Source organism: Chenopodium album, chromosome 11 (assembly GCF_948465745.1).
Source record: "Chenopodium album chromosome 11, dcCheAlbu1.1, whole genome shotgun sequence".
In the NCBI taxonomy this organism is placed as follows: Eukaryota; Viridiplantae; Streptophyta; class Magnoliopsida; order Caryophyllales; family Amaranthaceae; genus Chenopodium; species Chenopodium album.
In genome coordinates, this window is record NC_137844.1 from 24,719,299 (window position 1) to 24,724,945 (window position 5,647).

The 5,647-nt window shown below is 40.3% G+C and overlaps 1 non-coding gene across 1 annotated transcript; it reads left to right on the forward strand.

The window, feature by feature from the left end:
- Positions 1 to 1,441: 1,441 nt before the first annotated feature.
- On the forward strand, positions 1,442 to 1,547 carry LOC145569557 (small nucleolar RNA R71). Its single transcript, XR_014096151.1, has one exon. It is a non-coding gene; the product is annotated as a small nucleolar RNA R71 (small nucleolar RNA).
- Positions 1,548 to 5,647: the final 4,100 nt, after the last annotated feature.

The following is a 5,647-nucleotide window of genomic DNA, read 5'->3' on the forward strand; positions in this document are numbered from 1 at the left end:
CAATTCTCGGTCAAGTTCACCGTCTCTACACCATCACAAGTCCTCCTACCACTCAAAATGTCTTTGAGGAATTTTGCGTAGTTGGGCATTTGGGTGACAACTTCGGTAAATGGTAGAGAAAGGTGAAGTTGCTTAAGCATGTCAATGGATCTTCAAAAATTTTCATCTAACTTGTGTCTCATGAATTTTTGTGGATAAAGAAGCTTGGGTTTCACAATCTCTTTCTCCACTCCCACCTCACTAGGCTTCTCAATCTCAACCTCACTCAAAGATGCACCATCTCTCTCATCTTCAACCAAAACCCCTTTTGTGCCCTCTTTGGTCTCACTCTTCCTAGGAAAACTCTCCTCAAGAATCTTACCACTCCTTGTGACAATAGCATTAACCGGTCTCTTGGGATCTAGGCCTTGGGAAGGTAAAGAAGAAGGACTAGCATGGTCTTTCAAAGCAAGTTGAGAAATTTGGTTTTCAAGCATCTTATTATAAGTCATCATTTCATTAAATTTCTTATCACTTACGGTCATGTAAGTGTTCAACAACTTTGTTTGATTTTCAATGATTTCTTCCAAATTTTTTCTATGTGAAGAAGAAGAGGATTGAACATAGGAATTATCATTTTGGGCCTTTGGAGCAAATCCGGGTGGAGGGCCTCTTTGAGCATTGTTTTGAAAGTTGCCTCTACCTTAATTGTTCCAATTACCCCTATTTTGATTTTGACCATAACCTTGATTATGGTTACCACTACCTTGATTATGATTCCCATAACCTTGGTTTTGATTACCATAATTTTTGTTTTGATTTTGGCTACTATAACCTTGATTGTTATAGTTACCTCGAGAACCTTGGTTCCTATAACCACCACCTTGGTTATAGTTCTCAAAATTGCCATGATTGTTGTAATTCCTATTCCATTGACCTCTTTGATTCTCAAACCTATAATCAGGATTATTTGACACATAGTTTACATGCTCATTCACATTTCCATCTTGATCATCACAAACATCCATACATGCATGAGGGCAACTAGAAACATCATGATCATACGACCGACAATCATCACAAAACAAGCATTCACTAGGCATGTTATTAGAAGAAGGAGGGGGTTGAGAATTAGAAGACATACCTCTCCCCTTAGATTGGGAGGGAAAACTTGAAACTTGGTAGGTGGCACTTTCCAACTTTGCCTTAATAGCGGACATCTCCTTCCCCAAGTTTGTCATTTGTGAGGATAGATTGTTGATTGCATTTAGATGATCAACCGAGTACACCGAAGAGCTACTCTTGCTAGGTGACTCTTTTTCTCCATCTTGCCAATCTCTATAATACCTCACTACGTCTATAATTATGTCCACCACTTCCTCTTCCGTTTTGTTCATGATAGGACCTTTTTCCTTGAGGACTAAGGCCTCCACAGAAGATTTGAATGATTTGATAGGTTGGAATTCCGTGATGAGGACATTCTCTTTGATACTCTTTGTATCTCTCCCATGCTTCATTGAGGCTCTCACTTGGCTTTTGCTTGAAACCTTGAATCAAAGCTCTAGCCTCCTCCATTTTCTGTTGAGGATAGAAACGGGATAGAAATTCCTTGGTAACCTCATCCCATGTCCTTAGAGAATTCGGCTTAACCTCCTTGTCTAGCCATTCTAAAGCACGCCCTATGAGAGAAAAGGGAAAGAGCTTGAGGCGGATGAATTCTTGGGAAATTCTGTTCACCTTGATAGTATTGCAATATTTTTCGAACTCCTTGAGATGGTTTAGTGGGCTTTCATGCTTGGCCCCACTAAATTGTCGCCTCTCTATCAAAGTGATCATTGCCGGTCTTATTTCAAAATCATTTGCCGGTGTTGTAGGTGGAGCAATCCCATTCTCAAATCTATTCAATGCCACTCTCGGATTTTCTCCCATTCTTGCTTGTTCTTCTTGTTGTGGTTCTTCTTCACTTGAAATGCTAGGGCTCAAAGATTGTCTAGCACCCCTCAACCTTGCAATAGTTCTCTCAATTTTCGGATCTAGAGAATGACCATGTGCTCTATGCATAAAATCTCAAAAGAAATGGTTAGTAGCACGGCTACAAATGTAGCCTAAAAGAAAATCTTTTTGTATTTTCAATTAAAGGTGAAATAGACTCAACAACTATAACAAAGCACCAATATCATTCCCCGGCAACGGCGTAAATTTTGACAAGAGGAAAATGTAGGTCGTTATCTACCTATCCTAGAGCCAGAATTAATTTGTAAACACTCGACCAACCCTAATACAAGTATATGGTAAGTCAAGGGTCGAACCCAAAGGAATGAGTAGGAACGAAGCTATAGCCTATGTCAAGCTAATTCGAAGAATATAAATGGTTGTGGTTGGTAACTAAGATGTCAAAAGCTAGACAAATCAAAGAATTTAATATGCTAAACACTAGGGATATTGGTTCCACATGCAAGCTCAATGATTATGCTAATTTATAGATCACTCAATCAATTCAACATCACAAGGGACAAGCAATAGTTGCAATCAAAGCAATCCAAAAGTTATCTCCTATAAGCCAAGCTAGGGTTCACTATGAATGGCTACCAAGGAAAATCACAATCAAATTCAATCAATTAAAGCAATTCTCAAATCAAGGGTTCATGTCATTGAAATTTAAATTAATGCAATCTAAATTAATCTTATAGGTTGATCACTCCTAGTTTAATTAATCACATGCACAACTATGTCAACCAATTTAATTGCAACATTCAAATCAATTTAGCATCATCAACTAGAAAAAATCATCAATCAAGCATGCTTCCCCCTTCTCCCAAGAAACTAATCTACTCACTAATCATGGTGAAATTAAGGAACAAAAAGAATTCAATCAAATTCATATTCATTTAAAGCTTAATCAAAATAAAATCAATCAATCAAAAAATTCTAGAGCAAGGAATGTAATCTCAATCAAAATTCAAGAAACTAGAAAGAAGTGCATTTAAAGTAAATCAAAGGAAAGAAATCTTACAAACTTTCATTGAATTGAAGAAGGAATTTCAAGATCAAATTGAAATCTAAGATCAATATTCAAATACAAACAAGTAAATCTTAAGCTTCTCTCTCTACTTTCTCTCTCTACTATTTCTGGAAATTTTTTTTTCAAGTACAAAAGTTAAAGTGTCATAAAAAAAGAAAGTTAAAAGCTATAAATAGGAAAATCGAGAGAAGGGGGCCGCACAAGGCCGTGCGCACGCATAGACCAGCCGCGCGCGCGCACAGCTGGGTCTGCGCGCACGCACTCCTGTGCCGCGCGCGTGCACTCCTTTGTAGTGCACGAGGCCTTGGCTCCTTCGCTTGCTTGATGAAACTCTACGCTCTCGAGCATCCCCATCTTCAGTGCACTCGAGATGATGCCTGCGAACAAGGCAGTCCCAAAATGAGCAAATTGACTTGATTATTCACCTACAAAACACAAATAAAACAAAGAGAGAAAGCATAAGAAATTAAAACCAAAAATAAGACTATGAATTATCAACTAAAAATATGAAAAACTCGTAAAAACTAATCGAGAACCAAAGTGAATTATAAAAATGGAAAATCAAATAAAACTAAGAGAATTATATGAAAATGATGAAAGAAAATGGAGAAAATGAACCTAAATCTTATTCTTTTGAGCGCCATAAACACAAATAAAACTAAGAGAATTAACGCTGGTTTGTACAATTTTTTCTCTGGCCATGGCAGTCTGTAAACTGGTTCCTTGCTCAGCTGGTGAACCTCGAGTTAGATGATTCTACCCCTCCTTCTAGCGCCAATTGTTCCAGGTGTGGATCCAAGGGTTCTGCGGGTGCAAGCTGGGTCCTGTTGATGACCTGCGCAAGATAACACACGTGAACTGCCCTCGGGAGTGGCTCGAGGAACCCCCCTCTAATGCGTAAGTTAGAATGTGTTTAGAGAGAGAAAGTGTACTTAGAGAAATGTAGAGAGTGTCTAACCTCTATTCCGTTATACATTATCCTCTATTTATAGGTGTACGATCTCCTTTGAGGAGTATCTTACTTGGTCAGCCTGCAGGCTGACTCTATTGGGCTGATGAGCCCTTCTAATTGTTCTTCCAGCATTGAGTGCGCACCCCGTGGGCCAGTCTGGGATCCTGGTGCTAGCTCAACAAGAGCTATCCTATACAACAATCTTTGGCGACTATACACCCCAAAGACAACAAAAAGCACTACCTAATAACTACAGACCTAGGTGAGGGAAACTCCGATGAACCGCTGGAAGAAGGGGGAGACAACCTCTAAAACCTTTATTGCTCATTAGCCAGAGTCTCCACTCTAACGGCAGGAGCAACATCAGCACAAAAAGGCACTTCTAAATTCAGCACAGTGTGATTAGCGACTTTGCAGTTAGCAACGCAGGGGTGGTTAGCAGGCAGATTATGGTATTCAGCTTCACCAGCATCATCAACCTTAGCCCAAAAGGCGTTAAAATATGTCAACTGCTCTATTCTCTCCCCATAAAGGCTGCTCACGCAACGAGCTGCAGCCTCCCAACCCCCGTCATGACGATCAGCATGCAATTTAGCAAAGGCTAGAGAAAAGCGCAAAAGACTTAAGTGCCTCCTTCTTAGCATCTTCAAGCTCATTTTCCCACTCAACTTGAAGATTGGCCATCTCAACCTCTAACGCTTGCATCCTGGTTTGAGATGCTCTAGTTGTATCTCACAGTCTCCTAGCTTTCTCTTGATAAGTTGGAATTCCTCTAACTGAAGTTGTAGAGCATCCAATGTCTCTCTCAAAGGAACCACCTAGCCGGCCATTGCATCCCTCTTAGAGTGACCCAACTGAACATCCTTGTCCTTCTGAATACGGGCTTCACTTTGATTTTAGTACTCCTGCTTCACTGTAAGCAAGGCATTAGCAAAGTCGCCAATAGACTTGGTGACCTGCAAACAAGAAAAATAATAAAAATAAGCTAACCTTTTGCAAGTCATGAAAAGTAGTGGCAGTTGGTAGGTTGACTGAACCGCTGGTAGAATCAGCAGGAAGACGAATACCTTGAGTGAGACGGTACCGTAAAGTACCACCTTGATGTAGGTTATCCACAAACAGAGATTTGTCAGCCCAAATATTCATAAAAGGTTGAAAGTGGCATTCTCAGCCACAGCAGGGCACAACAAGGGACGAAGAGAGGCACTATTAGGCACCACCCCAAATTCTATGGGTCCTGTAGGGCAGAAAGTACCTCTAGCTGAGATTTGGGTTGCACAGAGGATTCTCAAACGCATCACTTAAGAACTGGTGAATGCAACGATTAAGTTCACTGAATTACGAGTATTAGTTTCCTTAATAACATTCTCATCATGAAGCCCACTGTTGGCGGAATGAGAGGCAAAGGAATCAAGCGAAGAAGAAGTAGCACCAGCATGGGCCTCCAAGGTCTGAAAAAGCTCTTGTTGATTAGCAGGTGTGGCGGTGATGGGATCCTTCCAATTATCCTTCAGCCCGAGAATACGCCTATCCAGCTTGTCATAACCTGAAGAATCAGATAAGGAAAAAGGGAAGGCATGAGAATGAAGCGCAAACTAAAATAAGAAGGAGGAAAATGCCTAAGGAGAAAATAAAATGGACAAGGCTTACCAGACTCATGAGTAAAATATAAACGCATAGCAGAAAGTTATGCG